Source organism: Cavia porcellus, unplaced genomic scaffold (assembly GCF_034190915.1).
Source record: "Cavia porcellus strain 051 isolate PalLab524CR breed Dunkin Hartley unplaced genomic scaffold, mCavPor4.1 scaffold_17, whole genome shotgun sequence".
Taxonomy (NCBI): Eukaryota; Metazoa; Chordata; class Mammalia; order Rodentia; family Caviidae; genus Cavia; species Cavia porcellus.
Window position 1 is genome coordinate 39,680,409 of NW_026947500.1, and position 18,855 is coordinate 39,699,263.

Below are 18,855 nucleotides of genomic sequence, written 5' to 3' on the forward strand. Positions count from 1 at the left end.
TGGTGCACAAATAATCAATTTTCTTTCCCCTCAGCACATGAGATACACTCTCCCTCTCCTAAAGAGGGATGACCCACATCAGCAGCTGCTCGCTATTTCCAGCTCAAAATCAAGTTCTCTAGGTGATTCTCAGTTCTCTGTACGAGGTCCACATGCAGGTCTTTGTGGCATAGATAAAATAGATGCTCCTACTCAGAATGCAGTGTTCAATATTAAAAAAAAGGCTCTATAGCTGACAGGCTTTTGAAGAAAGACTCATAGAGAAAGAACAGAGGCATACAGCAGCCAATCAACACAGTGAATTTGAAATCCACTAGCCAGATGCTGAGAAATTCCTCTGCTTTAGAGCCTGAGTGGAGTTTCCATGAATTTGGCTCTATTCTTTGAAAGGATACATTTTTTTAATCATACAGTAGTTCTCCAAGAGCACAGTTCAATGTCTTTTCTTTGAAAATATTTTTTTCCATTATCATACATGCCTACGTGTCAAACAAAGGTTAATTTATATGCCTTCCTTTAAACAATGCCACCTTGAAGACTGCCTCTTGACTGTGGAAATCTAGAGGATGAAAATTCGTTAATATCCAGAATAGGACAAGTTAGTTTTAATCTGGTCTTGAGGACTTTAATATTTTTCTCATTAGTTCAGGAACAATAACCATACCCAAATTCTTTTTAGAATTAATTCCTTGAACTGTGACTTTTCATATTTAATGATAATTATTGTATCTTCATATGTCTTGAAAAAAATATACTGACCATAACTTGAAAAGCTGAACTGGATTTTTTTCCCAGAGAAAGAAAACTAGACTTTCCAGGTGAACCAAATAAGTCATCTGCACCCAAAATATCAACCAGGTGACAATTTCCAAATCTTTTGTCCCAGTATAACCTGAGTCACTTTCATCCAAGCTTCTAATATTCTGCTTCCCTAGTGTTAATCTAGTGCCATATTTGTAGAATTTTTTTATACCTGCTGAAGGTAAATCTACCGAGTGCTAAGTAAGGATTCAAAATTTCAGTAACTTGACGTAATCACTTTAGTTTTCCTATGTCAAATTCAGCTGTGAAAGGTTAATGAATTTCTTTGTAGCTTTCCTCTGGTTGATAACTCATTTATATCTGTGTCTTCTATCACATGACTCTATCACCTCAGAGTCTTTCCTTTCACCATTTATTAAATGGGAAAAAGAATATAGGCCAAGGAGTTTTCAGACGGATTGAAATTTCAAGCTTGACAGCAAACTTGATCACTTCTACCCGTATTTACTTGTCATAATTAAAGAAACAAGTCCTATTTAATGTTAAATGAGATCAGGAAATTTAGTTTTCTAATATTCTTGAGGAGAGGAAGTAATATAATCTGCCCAACTCCTGGCATGGTTCACCAAAACTTGTCTTAATTATTTTTCTTTTTATTGTCTCTGGTTAAAATCTGGCACCAACAGATCACTTCCACCCATAACAGTTCTCTTTAGATATTTTGCATCTGGGTCTTGTAATGTCTAGACTAAAATGAAAGTTATCTTTTCCTCTGCCTATACAGATGCATATGCACATACCATGTAACAACAGCAGCAAATGCTCCTGTTTGGTAGAGAACAGAATGAACTCACCAGTCACTGCTCTGAACAGACCTGACACATTTCTATTGTTTATAAGTCCACCTTGCTGGGGGAAATCTCTTGTCTCCTTTTGGCTCTGGGCTTTTCTTTTGGAAGGCTTCCTCATCTCACATCACTGCCCAGCCCAATAAAAAGCAGAATGAAATATCCTCTCTGACAAGTGACTCAAAGAATAATCTGTTTCCAGTTTATAATCTATTTCATGGTTTCATGTATACTCTGGAAATCACCAACTCTTACTATCTAGCCATCTTGTTAAAAGATTGACAATATCACGTCTCTTTGCCTCCCAATAACCAGAACTCAGGCACATGGCCCATGCATCACAAGGTTGGATAAGAATTGTTTTCCTACATGATCAAGAAAATTAAGAAAAAAATTCATGAGTCAATCGCTGTAACTTGTTGTTTTTTTTTTTTTAAAAAAAAAAACTTTTGCTCTAAAACTATGGTAATTTTACTACCATATTCCTCCTCTCCTAGTGCTATCCTGTTCTGTAGTCCAGCACATTTTTCTGACACCTTAAAAACTCTTTCTTTCTGCCTTCCTTATTATATGGTAAACTCATCCAGATAGTCAGCATCAACTTTATACATGTTTTCAATTCCAAAGATTTTTTTTTAACTAGGACACATGGGCCATTCTGAGAGTCAAATCATTCATGACTTGCCTGAAACAATCAGTTTGCTAAAATCTCTACCTCACTTCTCCTGTGTTCCCATCCCACCCTACCCAATGCTGAGACCAAAAAATATCCTTTTTTCTCTGCTGACTACAGAAACTCCTTAGTTACTCACTTCTAACCCCTTACTCTGGTGTCCATGCTAATAACACTCTAATGCTCCAGCTTGCTGTGTCTATTCCTTTCTATTTTAGCTTTCTTCTCTTTGTACCAACACTACAAACTCCTTTTATTTTTTTTTTTTTCAAATTGAAGAAACTTTTCCTTTAGCTGCTTCTTTCATTACCAATTATGGATTCTTTCATTCATCATTTAATAAACAGTCTTCCCAAACATTCCTTACTGTGTATGTTTCATTTAATCCATTTTGAAAAACTTTAATATTAAATAATACTATATCTTTCCTTCTAATTTCACCTTGTTAATTGAATACTACTTGAGAAAACCACATAAAAAGAATGCTGTTGACTTTTGAATACTGACTTTGTATCCAGATGCATTGCTGAATTTACTTATTAAATCTAAAGTCTGTTAGTGGAGATTGGGGGTCGTCTGGGTAGAGTATCATGTCATCTGTGAATAACAATAATTTAACTTCTTTATTTCATATACTTAATCTTTTATTTGTCTCATCTAATTGCTCCAGCTAATATTTCCAGAACTATATTGAATAGGAGTGGTGATAGTGGACATCTTTGTCATGTTCCTGATTTTAGAGTAAAAGCTTTCAGTTTTTGTCCTTTTGTTATGATGTTGACTGTTGATTTGTCATAGATGACTTTTATCAGATTGAGATAAAGACTATCTATTCTGATTTTCTGTAGGATTTTTGCCATGATTTAGAAATGATTTAGAAAATGACTTTTAAATTTAATCAAAAGCTTTTCCTGCATTTATTGAGATGATCATGTGATTTTTCTCTTTGGTTTTGTTAATATGGTATATTACTTTTATTGATTTTCATATGTTGAACCATCCCTGCATTCCTGGGATAAAGCCCATACGGTCATGGTGTAAAATCTTTTTTGAAGATTTGATGAATTATGTTTGCTAATATTTTATTGAGGATTTTTACATCTATGTTCATTAGGGAGAAGGTCTGTAAGGTCTGTAATTCTCTTTTTTGCGAGGAGGGAGTCTTCCACTGATTTTGGTATCAGAGTAATACTTGCCTCCAGAAATGACTTAGGAAAAATTGCTTCCCTTTCGATTTTATGAAAAAACTTGAGAAGTATTGGTGGTAAATCTTCTATCAACTTCTTGTAGAATTCAGCTGTGAATCCATCAAGACTTGGGCTTTTCTTTCTTGGTAGGTTTTTAATTAGATTTTCAATTTCATAAACTGCTATTAGGTTATTTAGGACATTTATATCTTTTGATTCAGTTTTGGTAATTCATATATTTCCAAGAATCTGTTGATTTCTTCTGTTTTCCATCCTATGAGAGTGTAGATTTTCAAAATAGGTATAGATAGCCTTCTGAATTTCCTCAGACTCTAGTGATTTCACCTTTTTCATATTGCATGGATTTGAGTTTTTTCTGTCTTGTTTTTGATAAGAGTGGCTACAGGTTTATCAATTTGATTTATTCTTTCAAAAAAAAACTAACTCTTCAATTCATTAATTCTTGTATTTTTTTATTTTTTTTATGAGTATCAGGGATCGAACTCACAACCACACGCTTACAAGGCAGGTGCTTATGCCACTGAACTAAATCCCCAGCCCCATCTTTGTATTTTTTTTAATTCTCCATTGCATTAATCTCTGCTCTAATCTTTATAATTTCCTCCATTATTTGGACTTGGGCTTGACTTGCTCTTCTTTTTTGTAGAATTTTGAGGCGCAGCATTAGGTTGTTTGTCTTTGTTTCATTTTTCTGATGTGAGTGTTCATTGTTATAAACTTCCTTCTGAGAACTGCTTTCATTGTGTTCCAGAGGTTCTAGTAACTTGTAGTTGCTGACAGAGAAATTAGAGAAACCACACCCTTCAAAATAACATCCAAAAAACGAAATACTTAGCAATCAATCTAACACGGGAAGTAAATTATTTATACATTGAAAATTATAGTACTCTGAAAAAAAGGAATCAAAAAGGGCATCAGAAAAAGGAAACATAGCCCTTGCTCATGGATAGAAAAAACCAACATCCTGAAAATGGCTATACTCGCAAAACTGTTATACAGATTTAATGCAACCCTGATCAAAATACTATTAGCATAGCAAATCTACACAAAACATTCCTAAAATTCATCTGAAACCAGAAAAGACTTGGAATAGCAAAGGCAATCCTGGGCAACAAAGGCAAGACAGGAGGCATCACAGTCCCTGACCTGAAATTGTACTACAAAATTGCTACAATTAAATCAACATGGTACTGGCGAAAACAGGTCTAAGGATCAATGGAATAGATTAGAAGATACAGACAGAACTACAAACACTCTAGGCACTTTATCACTGATGGAGAGGTCAAATATGTTCACTAGAAGAAATATAAAACCTCTTTAATAAATGATGCTGGAAAAATTAGCTTTCTACATGTCAAACATTTAAAAGATCGTGTCTATCACCATACACTAAACTAAAGTAAAAATGGATCAAAGATCTAAATATTAAGAAAGAAGCATAAATTTACTGCAAGACAAAGAAAGCTGAAATCTCAAGGACATAGAGATAGATAAACATTTCATGAACAAAAACCAAACTTCACAGGAAGTACTTCAAAGAATCAACAAATGGGATTTCATCTTAACAAGAACACTTTTGCACATCCAAAGAAATCACCAACAGAGTGAAAAACAAAACCCATGAGTCAGGAAAAGATTTTGCCAACTGTTATTTTAACAAAGGACTTCTGTCCTTTGTTAACATATAAAGAATTAGTAAAAATAAGGTCTCCCAAGTCCAAAGGCCCAATCCAAAAATGGGCATCTAAGATGAAGAAATTCTCAGATGAAGAAATTCAAATGGCAAATAAATATACTCACTCCAAAAAGAGTGAGTAACATCAAGGAATCAACATATCACAAATGCTGGAGGGCTTGTCAAGAAAAAGGAATGAGCTGTCTTGTTGCTAGGAATGGAGACTGGTAAAACCACTGGGGAAATCAATATGAAGATTCCTCAAAAACCTAGTATTAGGGGTTCCATTTGACCTAACTGTTTCCCTTCTACATATTTTCCCAGAAGAATTAAAAGCATCATATCACAGCAATGTATGTGCACCCATGTTTGCAGCTACAAAATTTATAATAACTGAATCCTGGAAACAACCCAAATTAACTGGGGCTTGGTTTTTAAAAATGTGGTACTTTTATACACTGGAGTACTACTCAGCTATAAATAATGACAAACTAGAGGCTTTTAAAGGTAAATGGATGTAACTAGAGACGATAATCAAAGGTTAAATAAATCAGACTCACATGTGTAAACACCGTATTGTCTCACTGGTATAAGAAACTGAAAATAAGCTCCAAAAGTTACAATAGACATAGTGAAAGGGAAAGAAATTGCTCAAAGGGAATTATACTGTTTGATCAATTTTGCATACCTGATTCTGGTTACCTGAGAAACTATTTTGAAGATAATCATATGTAGTTTTACAACCACTGCCAAATTCCTATCATATTATTTTAAAACCTTGTATCATTATTGATTTTTGTTGTTATTATTGATGTTGTTGTCATTTGGCTTTTGTTTTATTTTCTTTGTTTGATTTTTGTTTTTTTTTTTTCTCTTTAAAATAAAAAACCCACATAACAGAAGACTTTGATGCTACAATTTATTGATGATCTTCAAATCAGAACCTGCACAAAACTTGCTTTCAAGCAATCATTTCCTAGTCACCAAACCTTATCCAGTTTCTACAGCACTTTTGTTAAACTGTGAGCTCCTCAGAGAAATCCGTCCAAGCAGCTTCTTACCTAATTTTCAGTATTGACAAATACAAAGGAAAATTGTGAGCCACCAAAAAAAGACTCCTTCACTCTCCCACAAACCTACTTCCTTCTTCCTCTAATTCCTTACCCTCATTTGTTATAATTATAGAGGTATCCTTTGCATATAACATAATAGGCTGCAGTACCCATTCTCCTCTAACTTCAAAGGAAATTAATCTGCTCATCTCCATGAATTCCTTTCACTCTCTCGGTATTATAGTTTCTCAGCATCATTTAAATCCTCTTAAGCCTGTCTCATCTGAATATACAGTAAATAAATTAAAACTAATTTAGACCAGGGCTTCCATTCCCATGTTTATACTCATGACTGCTAATTCTCTTCTGAGGTTTCAATAAGAACATTCTTGAACTACTGTTTTCATAGACAGTATTTCAAATAGCTTCATTTGAATACTTTTACAACTGAAATTTTGGCCATCCCACAATCAAAAAGAATTTCTGCTTGTCTCTTTTTCAATGAATGGTGCTACTGTCCATCTTTTGCCTCATGTTAGATGGCTGGGGGCCATCTTTGACACCTTCTTCTTTTCCACCTCTGTGAACAAATCCTGAATGCCACATCTAATAAATGCGCCTTGCATATATCCACTTTTATGTCTACCACTGCCATCAACCTGCTCTAAATAACTATACTTCTTTCTAAATTATCAAAATATTCTGCCATTCATCATTTTATGTTTCCATTTAGCTTCCTTTAACTACTCTCCTCTCTGCAACCAGATTTGCATTACCATTTACTAGCTTCAAATTTGGTGATATGTCACATGTCTGCTTAAAATCTTTCAGTTTATTCTCTTTGCTTGTTACTCTTATGATGATATTAAAATAATTAATATGGCCTTGCAAAAGTTCTCTAATTTCATCTCATACTATGACTACCTCACCAGTTCTGTAAGCTCTGAGCATATTGACAAATTTTAATCTTCAAATAAAGCATACTTCTTCACCACAGGACTTTACATATGCTGCCCTAATTTTAATATCCTCTTATAACAATTTTCTACCTACTCAATTATTGCTTTTCACTTTAGTTCTGAAATAAATTGTCATTTCCTCAGGTGAGCCTTCTCTGATATGCCATATTAGGTTACCTTTTCATCCAAATATTACATTGTTCAAACCCTTCATAAGATTTGTGGTATCTTATTTCTGTATATATTTTAAATTTGTTTGTGCTATTATTTGATTTCAGCCTGTCTTATCCTATTCCTAAAAGAACCATGCTTAACTCTCTGATAGATACTCCTAACACAGAAGTTGTATAGAAGGTATTAAGCAAATATTTGATGTACCAAATATACCCAATAATTTTTGAATGGTCCAATAAAGAGAAAAACATTGTTTTTAAACATTTAAGTTACTTAATAAGGGATGTATTATGGAGGGTCTAATGGAGATAATGCAATTATATACTATTCAACTCTCTATTAATATTTCTGTCAATTTATTTTGTCTGTGTAGTGATGTCAGAAAGTTCAGGGTTATCATTTCTAAATAGGAACTAGAGAGAAAGCATTGGATGCGATTATTTTGATACAGCTCTTTCCAGGCGAGAGTTTTGCTGGCATTTGCACAATTACTCTCCAGAGCTCAGTTGTTAAAGGGTTAGACCATGGTGACACTACTGGGACATGGTGAGAGGTTTAGGAGGTGAGGTACCACAAGGGAGGTCACTAGGTCAGCAGGGAGCCTTTGATGGATATTGTGGGATTCCACCTCCTTCCTCTGTCTTTGCTTCCATGCTGATGATATGAGAGGGTTGTTCCTTCATGGACTTACAACATAATATTCTGCCTGACATGCTCCCTCTCTAGAGGTCCAAAGAAATGAGGCCACAAGATCATGAACTAAAACCTTCAGAACCATAGCAAAAATAAAATAAAATTTTTCTCCTTATAATTTTCTCAGGCATTTTGTTATAATGACACAAAGATGACTAATACAGGAATAACTAACATTCTACACATGTGAAAAAGCGTAAAATAATAATAGAATTTGTGTAAAACAGTGAATCAGCAAGCAGCAAAATAGGGAGCCTCTCTGAGAGAAACAGCTAGGACGCTGGAATAAAACATCCTGGAGAAGACCAGATAGAGCAAGATGGATCCTCTTGACCCAGGTCAAAACTAAAGGGAAAGAAAGAAAGAGAAAAGAAAAGAAAATCATGGATGTCAGGCTGTAGCTAGACTTGCTCTCACCTGAGCTGATACCATTGTGTATGAAAAGCCACTGGCATCTGGAGACACACAGTCACAGTGAAGATGAGAGTTGGCGAGCCTCAGGTCCTCAGTGGGAGGAAGTGCTCACAGAGGGGAGCGGGGGAGCAGAGAGCGGCACTAGGCTCAGAGATCTGTACCAGCTTGCAGTGAGTGTGAGGAACTTAGTCCTCCTACAAGAGTGGGCAACTGATCAGGCAGCATTTTGGAGTCAGGCAGGACAAACCTGGACTCAGAACTGCAGAGGCTTCAGTCAGCCACTCCTAGCCAAGAGCAGATTAGTGAAAATTGCTTGGACTGAGTCCCACCTCTGTGCGTGACCCAATAGCAAAGGGTGAGGTCTCCATGAAACTGTTCCTAACTTTCCCCATCTGTGACACACACACTAACATAGTGAAGCTTCCCATAGCTTGACCAGATCATAAGCAAGGGGCCAGCCTGTCCCGTCCTTACTTGTATTTCAGTGGTCATCAGCAGACTAGGGAAGGCAGCAATCCTTAGCCAGCACACTTCAGAGTAATCATGGCTAACACAAGAAGTGCCAGGGGCCCCCAATGTCCACTTGTTTGGAGGAAACCAGAAACATGACAACAGGAAGAAACAAAAGGAAATCTCCAGCCCCAACCATGAGCAATACTGGCTCAGGGAAAGTAAACACAGAAGATATCAGGAGTCATACAACTGTGATTTCAGAAAAAGCAGCATCTGACATAAAGAATTATCTTTGTGACATTATAAAAGAACTAAAAACAGAAATTCTAATGCAAGTAAAGGAATATATAAGAAAAATAATTAATAAAAGAAATGCTAAGAACCTTTCAAGATGACAAAGATAAAAGATTAGAGGGGCATAGGAAAAGGAGGGAAACCTTCAATGAAGAATTCTAAAAAATTTAGAATGCATGAAATAGATTCAAAGCAATTACCAGAAAATTTAAAACTCCATTGAAAGCTGGGCAAAACTGCTTGAAAGAGACTAAAGATAGACTATCAAATCTTGAAGACAGTTTTGCAACTTGTGATCATGAAAGGAAACATCTCTTAACAATAACAAAGAACCAAGAAATAACAATACAAAGGCTAAAAGATGACAAGAAGATCTGTAACTTAAGAATAAAAAATCTGAGTGAAGAATCTGGGGTAAACACAAATGAAATACAAATCTATTTACAGAAATAATTAAGGAAAACTTCCCAATCATAGGAAAAGGAAATGATATTCACATATATGAGGCATACAGAACACTAGCCAGCTATAAACAAAATAGATCTATACCCAGACATATAATAATCAAGTTCCCAGAAATTCACCACAAGAACAGAATATTAAAAGCTGTCAGAGAACAGAAAGAGATCACCTATAAAAGAAAATCCATCAGAATCATGACAGACTTCTTAACACAAACTAACAAATGAAGAAGAGCTTAGAGTGAAGTATTCCAAGTCCTGAAAGAAAACAACCTCCAATCCAGATCAATATATTCTGCAAAACTATCTCTCAAAATTAATGCAGAAACAAGATGCTTCCATGACAAAGACGAACTGGAGGAGTTCATGACCACCAATCCAATTCTACGAGAAACACTGAAGGACATTCTAGAGAGAGAAAAAAAAAAAAGACCATGGTTTCAAGAACAGTGACAGGAGAGGCTCACTGAATGGGGCAGATAGTGGAGTGAAGGAGAAAAGTAGACAACCAATGGCAGAAAAATAAAATGGTGGGAGATGAGGTAGAGAAGACTGGCCATAATCACTAACATGAATAGCCTTGATACACTAATAAAAAAACAGGCATAATGGATCAGGAGATAGGGTCAATCAGGATGCTCTAAATAAGAAATATATTTAACCTGAAAGAGGGTTTATGGACTGAAAATCAAAGATCAGAAAATAATGCTCTGTGTGACAGGGAACCAGAAAAAAGTGGGAGTAGCTCACCTATCAGATGCACATTGGCTGGAAAGACATAATACTATTTTACTATGGAGAACTACTCAGCTATAAGGGAGGAAAACCTTGAGGCCCTTGTAGGTAAATGGATACAACTTGAGACGAAACTCTGGGGCAAAAAGTTCAGAACCACTTAGGTAAATAGCAGGTTGCCTCCATAATCTAAAAACTAAAGGAGTGAGTGGGATGCAAAATGTACAATGTGAGCTGGCAGAGGCCTGAATTCGGTCTTGGGCCCTGAGCATACACAGATGGAACCCTGGCACACAAGGAAGCCTTGGAACATCGCTCCCTGGTGGTAAGACCATGCCCCACATCTCAAACCACAAGAGAACACACAGGAGTCCCCAAGCACCTAATTGGCCCATGCAGAGCAAACTTCAAGTGGCTAGCAGTTGCCTGTTGTGTGCCCTGGGAACCAAAAGTGGGACAGGTGGTTCCCAGCACACTGAGGAAGCTTTGAAACATCACTTGAGACACAGAAACATAGGAAAATGACAAAATGAAAGAGCAAAATGCAATCTCAAACTTCAGCTCAACCCAAGCAAACCTAGGAGACATGGACACCAAAGAAAATACAAGCCATACACCTGAAATTCCTGAAATGATAACAACTGAAGTAAAGAAACAACTCTGGGAAGCTATAAAAGAACTCAAATCAGAAATAGTCTCCCAGGTTTAAAAAAATGATAAATGTAATGAAAGAAATGCTGAACACATCTAAAGAAGACATAGTTAAAAATTAGAGGTAAAATGACAAAAGATGCAAACTCTAAATGAACAATACAAGAAACAAACAGAATGCTTGAAGCAAATTCAAAGAGATACACATGAAATAAAAAATTCCATCCAAAGTTGGCAAAACTGCCTCAATGAAAGTGAAGATAGAATTTCAGACCTCAAATACAAGATTGCAACTAGTGAACAGGAAAGGAAAGATCTTTTAAAAATAACAAGAATTAGGAAATAACAATATAACACCTGCAAGATAATGCAAAGAAAAACAACATAATATTGTTCGGGATAAATGAAAAGGAAGGTGACAACACAAATGATATCAAGAGGCTATTTACAGAACTAATAGCTGAAAATTTCCCAAACATGAGAATGGAAACTGACATACAGATCACTGAAGCATAGAGAACTCCAAATAACATTAACCAAAATAAAACTACACCAAGACATATAATAATCAACATCCCAGAAATCCAAAATAAGAACAGAATATTTAAAGCTGCTAGAGAGAAGAGACAGATCACTATAAAGGAAAGCCAATCAGAATCACAGCAGACTTTGCAACAAAAAGAACATGGAGCAAAGTATTTCAGATCCTAAAAGAAAATTACTTCCAACCCACACTGAGGTAACCTGAAAATTTGTCCTTCAAACTGGATGGAGAAATAAGGTACTTCCACAACAAAGAACAACTGAAGAAATTCATAACTACCAAACCAACCCTGCAAAGAATATTGAAAGACGTTCTAGACAGAAGAGGAAAAAAAAAAAAACACTAAGCAAGGCAAACAATTAAACAGAGTAGAAAGATGAGGAATCAAGAGCAGAAAGATAACATGTCAAAAATAAACCAATATATATCAGTTATAACAATTAATGTAAATGTCTTAAACTCAGCAATTAAAAGAAATGGACTGGCAGAAAAGATCAAGAAGCAACATCCAAACATATGCTGTATGCAGGAAATACATCTAACCCAAAAGGAAGCTCATAGACTGAAAGTCAAGGAAGGGAAAACAATACTCCATGCAACAGGATCCCCTCCCCCCCAAAAAGCAAGGGTAGCTATTCTGTTTGCAGACAATATGAAATTCAAACCCAAGATTTATCCAAAGAGATAAAGAAGGTCATTACATACTAGTTTGGGGAAAACTTCAAGAGGAAGAGATAACAATCTTAAATAATGCATGAAATTTTGGAGCACCCAGCTATACAAAACATATATTAACAGAAATGAAAAGTCAAGTAAGCAATAACACAATGATAACAGGAGACCTTAACATACCATTGACACAAAGGGACAGATCAACTAGACACAAAATCAGCAAAAACATAACAGAACTAAATCACATCTGAGAAAAAATGGACTTAGTAGACATATACAGAGTGTTCCAGTCAACAATATCAGAATATACATTCTTCTCAGCAGCACATAGAACATTCTCTAAAATAGATCATATACTGGCACAGAGAATATGCTTAAGTAAATGCAAAAGAATTGAAATTATACCATGAATGCCATGAATGTTATCGGATCATAGCACCATGAAACTAGATATAAATAACACAAGAAACCGCAAAAACCCCACAAAAATATGAGAATTGAATAACACAATCCTGAGCAAACAGTGGGTCACATAGAAAATTAAAGAAGAAATTAAATGATATTTACAGGCAAACAAAATTACAAATACATCTTAACAGAACCTATGAGATGCAATGAAAGCAATCCTCTGAGGAAAATTTATTCTGGTGAACTCCCAAATCAGGGTAACAGAATGAACACAATAAGAAACCTGACACTGCACCTCAAACATCTAGAAAAAGGAGAGCAAGTCAATATCAAAGCCCAAAGAAGAGAGGAAATTAAGAAAATCAGACAAGAAATCAGTGCAATAGAGACTAAGAAAACAATCCAAAGAATCAACGAGTCAAAGAGTTGGTTCTTTGAAAGAATGAGTAAAATTGATAAGCCACTAGCCAACCTTATTAAAAAGAGGGAAGAAAAAGCTCAAATTCATGTAATAAGGAATGAAAAAGGTGAAATGACAACAGACTCTATAGAAATACAGAAGATCATCAACACCTATTTCAAAACCTCTACTCTCAAAGGTTTGATAACACAGAAGAAATAGACAGATTCCTAGAAACATATGAAGTACGAAAGCTAGATCAAGAGGATGTAAAACTGCTGAATAACCCAATCTCTGTTAATGAAATTGAAATTTAATTAAGCCCTTACATACAAAGAAGAGCCCAGGCCCAGACGGATTCACTGCAAAATTCTACAAGAAATACAAAGAACTTAATGCCAACACTCCTCAAACTCTTCAGTGAAATTGAAAGGGAAGCAATCCTTCCTAAGTCATTCCAGGAAGCAAATATTACTCTACTACCAAAACCTGAGAAAGACCCAACTAAAAAAGGGAATTACAGACCAGTCTCCCTAATGAACACAAATGCAAAAATCCTCAATAAAATATTGGCAAATAGGATGTAGCAAATCATCAAGATGATCATACACCATGACTAAGTTGGATTCACCCCAGGTATGCAGGGATGGTTCAACATACGTAAATTAATAAATGTAATCCACCATATCAATAAAGCCAAAAGTAAGAATCACATAACCATTTCTATAGATGCAGAAAAAGCTTTTGATAATGTCCAACATTCATTTATGATAAAAACCTTGCAGAAAATTGGAATAGATGGTCTTTACCTCAATAAAATAAAGGCCATTTACAACAAACCAACAGCCAATACCATGCTAAATGGCCAAAAATTGAAGGCCTTTACCTTAAAATCAGGCACAAGACAAGGATGTCCTTTATCACTACACCTATTTAATATACTACCAGAAATACTAGCCAGAACAATTAGACAAAGGAAAGCAATAAAAGGGGAAAGATAACAAAAGAAGAATTTAAATTATCATTATTTGCAGATGACGATACTCTACATAGATTACTCCCTAAACTCCATTGAAAGACTCTTAGACAAAATAAATAAATTCAGCAATGTAGCTAGATACAAAATCAATATTCAAAAATCAATAGCATTCCTATACACTAACAACAAAATCACTGACAGAAAAATAAGGAAGCCACATCCTTCACACTAGCAACCAATAAAATGAAATATTTAGGAATTACTCTCATGAAAGAAGTGAAAGACATATACAGGGAAAATTACAATACAATGAAAAACTGAATTGAAGACAATCTCAGAAAATGGAAAGACATGCTTTGTTCATGGATAGGAAGAATAAATATTGTGAATATGGTCATTCTCCCAAAACTGTTATACAGATTCAATGCAATCCCAATAAAAAATACCAGTAACATACCTCATAGATCTTGAGAAATCACTCCTAAAATTCATCTGGAGCAAAAAGAGACCTACAATAGCAAAGACAGTCCTAAGCAGCAAACGCAAGGCAGAAAGTTATCACAATCCCTGAATTGAAGTTATACTACAAAGCAACTGTAGTAAAATCAATATGGTACTGGAACCAAAACAGAGCCAAAGATCAATGGAATAGATTAGAAGATACAACCACTACTACAAACACACTCAACCACCTTATCTTTGATAAAGGAGCCAAACAGGTTCACTGGAAGAACATCAGTCTCTTTAATAAATGGTGTTGGAAAAACTGGCTCTCCATTTGCTGAAAACTAAAACTACACCCATGTACTAAATTAAAATCTAATTGGATCAAAGATCTGAATATTAAAACAGAAACACTAAAACTATTGGAAGACAAATTGGGTAAAAACCTTGAAGATATAGTGGTAGGTAGAGAATTCATGAACAGGACTCAAACCGCACGGAAATAACTCCCGGAATCAATAACTAGGATCAGCTCTTATTAAAAAGTTTCTGCATGTCAAAGAAATCTCCAGCATAGTGAAAAGAAAACCCACAAACTGGGAAAAAATCTTAGTGCACTCTCCCTCAGACAAAGGACTTCTGTCTAAAACATATAAAGAATTTTTAAAAATCAGACCCCAAAATTCAAAGATCCAATCCAAAAATGGGCATCCGAGATGAATACTCTCTTCTCAGATGAAGAAATACAAACGACAAATAAATACATGAAAAAATGTTCATCATCATTAGTCATTAGGGAAATGCAAATTAAAATCAAACTGAGATCCCATGTCATTCCTAAAAGAATGCCCAGGATCAAGAAAACCATCAACAATAAATGCTGGAGAGTCTGTGGGGGGAAAAGGAACTCTCCTGCACTGTTGTTGGGAGCGTAGTGTGCAACCATTGTGGAGGTCATCCTGGAGATTTCTCAAAAAGCTGGAATTGGAAGTCCCATTTGTTCCAGCTATTCCACTTCTAGGCATATTCCCAGAAGAACTGAAAGTATCATACCACAGTGATATATGTGCACCCATGTTTATAGCAGCACAATTTGTAATAGCCAGATCTTGGAAACAACCTAAGTGTCCATCAACTGAGGAATGGATAAAAAAGTTGTGGTATTTTTATACAATGGAGTTCTACTCAGGTATAAAGAAGGATCACATTGAGGTATTTATAAATAAATGGGCGCAGCTTGAGACCATACTCATAATTGAAATAAATCAAACTCACATGTATGAATGCTGAATAGTTTCCCTAGTGTAAGAAATGATACAAATACATACAAGTATGTGGTAATCATGATTCCTCATTATATGGCTTTGAAGCCTTATAAAGTTTCACTCATTAATTGGAATGGTTTTATTCTAGGCTGTTTGATATTATTGTCTGTGATGATATAAACAGCTATTTTGAAGAAAATAAGACATCATAATAGCTAGTGCTGATTTAATGTCATCTTGTTTTGAAATCCCATCAAACTGTTGTTTTTCTGTCTCCGTTGCTTTTATCATGTTTTATCTTATTGGATCTTATTATATATGATAGTATAAACAAAATTTTTATAGGCAGAGATAATTTAGAATCCATTATGTTTTTTTTTTCTGTTAGCTGGTTCTAAATACCCTGTACTACTGTCATTGTCTTGAATGGTTTTACATTGTATTGACATGTTTGATGCTACAGTATACAAAGTTATACTCAAATATACTCAAGAAAAGAGACACTATGATAACTACTCTTAAGTGGGGTTGTCTTGTGGTGAAACACTATGTTGCTTAAATTGTTCTGTTCTGACCTATATTGTTACGTTGTTATGTCCTCTTTTATCTCAATCTCCCCCTCTTTTTAAATTTATATATTTTTTATTATTATGTTTAAATTAAGGGAAAAATTTTAATAATTAGCAGAATATATTATCGTAACATTTTTGATTTCCTGTTAACTCAATTTGAAGCCCTCTATTGCTCTCACCATCTTGTTTTGACTGATTTTACTCTATTCTGTTCTGTTTGATAGTGTCAGGTTTGAGGGTATAGGCAACTACTTCGAAGGCAGTAAGATTCACTATGATTCCCATTCCGGTTTGACTATTATTTTCTTTTGAAGTGCAGTAATGTCTCCAATGTTTAGATTTTATTGGTTTCGTTCTGTAATGCTTTGTTCAGTTTTATTATACCTGGTGATATAGGCAATTCTTTTTTTAGGTAGCAAGAGGCATTATGGTAACCATTGTTGATTGCCTTGTATTCTGTTTTTACATCATGTACTATGTCCATCTTTGTTTTGATTGACTGCTTTGTTTTGTCACATTTTGTTTTATTCTCTTCCAAAAAATAATAAGAACTGTGGGAGTAATAAAACCCAAAATGTGTAAATGTTATTGTAAAAAAGAGAGGAAAAGAATGTGCTTTAAAAGACACAATTGCAAGTGTGTTTAGGTGTGTAAGATAGATGCCCACATTACTAAGTTTTTGTTTGATCATTGAACACAACTGTTTGCAGTCTCACTGTTTGAATGTCCACTTTGTATGCTTTATTTTTGTAACTTGAAGAACTATTTCTAAGATGACAATATGTAATCTATTAACTAGTGATTTCTTACTGTTTATTTTTTTTTGAAATTCTGTATTACTTATACCCTTTTACTGTTTTGTTTTTTCTTTAAATAAGTAAAAAGATGCAAGATAAGATTTGGAGAAGAGATGCATACACAAGCTTTTGAAAATGAACAGGGACTCTGCTGGTATGGGTGACTTTATTTCAAAGTCCATCAGAAAGTGCTACCTCAGATGAAATGCTGAATAAGTGATGGACAGAGGGGCTCATGCAGCAGTGGTTATCCAGCTCTTTCCATGAACACTGTAATGTTTTTACAGTAGGCACATAAACAAAGCAGCCCAAAGGCGATGTCAAATGGAAACAAATTCATTGCTCGTTTGTTCGGACTTTCGACTTTTGCTCAGTAACACTGATCCCATTTAATTACCTCGTAATTAAATGGGATTTTTTTGCTGAAATGGCAGTAGCAAAATCACACTCTGGTCTTTTGCATGGTAGGATCCATTGAAGACAACCAGCCCTGAGCAAAGTTCTTTGGTTTAAGCTCCATCAATCCTAGAGTTTCCTTCATTCATCCCAATAGAAACTGTTACACATTTTAAATATGAACCTTTTTCCTTACCTATGTTTCCTCAACCACCATGATCACCCAATGATTCACAGAGTATTTGAGTTGCTGACATTAAAATAGCGCTCACATTGTCTCAGATTAAAAGTATCGTTTATGATTCAGAAAATTCAATAATGGATTTGGGGATTTTACTACCCTCTTCTCAGCATTATCTTGAGTGAATTTTGGAATGTCCTTTTAAAGGCTCAGCGAAAGGATTACCCAGAGGCTAGTACTTTTAATGACTGGAGAAATGTTCTCTAGGATGTAACATATTCTTTAGACTAATGGGCTGTAGACAACCCACAAGAAGTTAGATACTTAGAGCTACGTTTTAAGAGGGGAAAAGAACATCTAGTATTGGCTTCATTTATTGTCATTTCAAAGGTTAACTCAGGGAACTTTTGTTTCTTTTACAGGTTAAATTTCCTCCTCTCAAAATATATTGAAGGCTTAAACCCCAGTGCTTGTGAATGTTTCCTCATTTAGTAGGATCTTTGCAATCAACTTAAGATGAAGACATTGGAATGAACCTTAAACTAGTAAGTTCTTTTCCTTACAAAAAGAATATATAGACACAGGAGGGGAAAACACCATGTGACAAGGGACACAAAGATTAATATTAGGCAGGTAAAGTCAAGAAATGTTAGCAATGCCATTTGCCAAGGGAAAGGTGATGTTGTCTCTCCTAGAGCCTTCAAAGGAACATATGTCCCTGCTAATAACTTGATTTTAGACTTACAGCTTCCATTACACTATGATAGAATAATTTCTAGCGTTATGAACTACTTAGTGTTATGACAGTCTTAAAAGTTTAGTGCACCTACAAAGTTAATTTTCACTGAATTAAAGATCATTTACTCTGGTTGTGGATACTTTGATTGGGAGAGAAATTTATAGTCCACTAACCCATATTGCTTTCTGATTGTTTTAGAATTCACATGTCAACAGAATTAAAAATGATATTGTATGATAGATTTTACAAGATATTGTACTTCCACAAAAAAGCTTTATCTTCATGAATAGCTCAGTAACTGTTACATAATAATGACACAAAAGAGCTATGACTAAGGCAGCCTCTGGACATTTCTTAGTGTTTCTGTGTTCCCTGATAACTTTAAATAGGAATGTAGCAACTATGA

General features: G+C 35.0%; 1 long non-coding RNA gene across 3 annotated transcripts in view; it reads right to left on the reverse strand.

Annotated features, from left to right (window-relative positions):
• Positions 1-308, reverse strand: part of LOC134471197 (uncharacterized) — a 49,452-nt gene extending 49,144 nt beyond the window's left edge. The window contains exon 1 of one of the 3 annotated variants that reach the window (XR_010040506.1): positions 78-308. This is a non-coding gene — a long non-coding RNA (uncharacterized LOC134471197). The remainder of the gene's footprint in view (positions 1-77) is intronic. The other 2 variants (XR_010040509.1, XR_010040508.1) reach the window with 2 other exon arrangements.
• Positions 309-18,855: the final 18,547 nt, after the last annotated feature.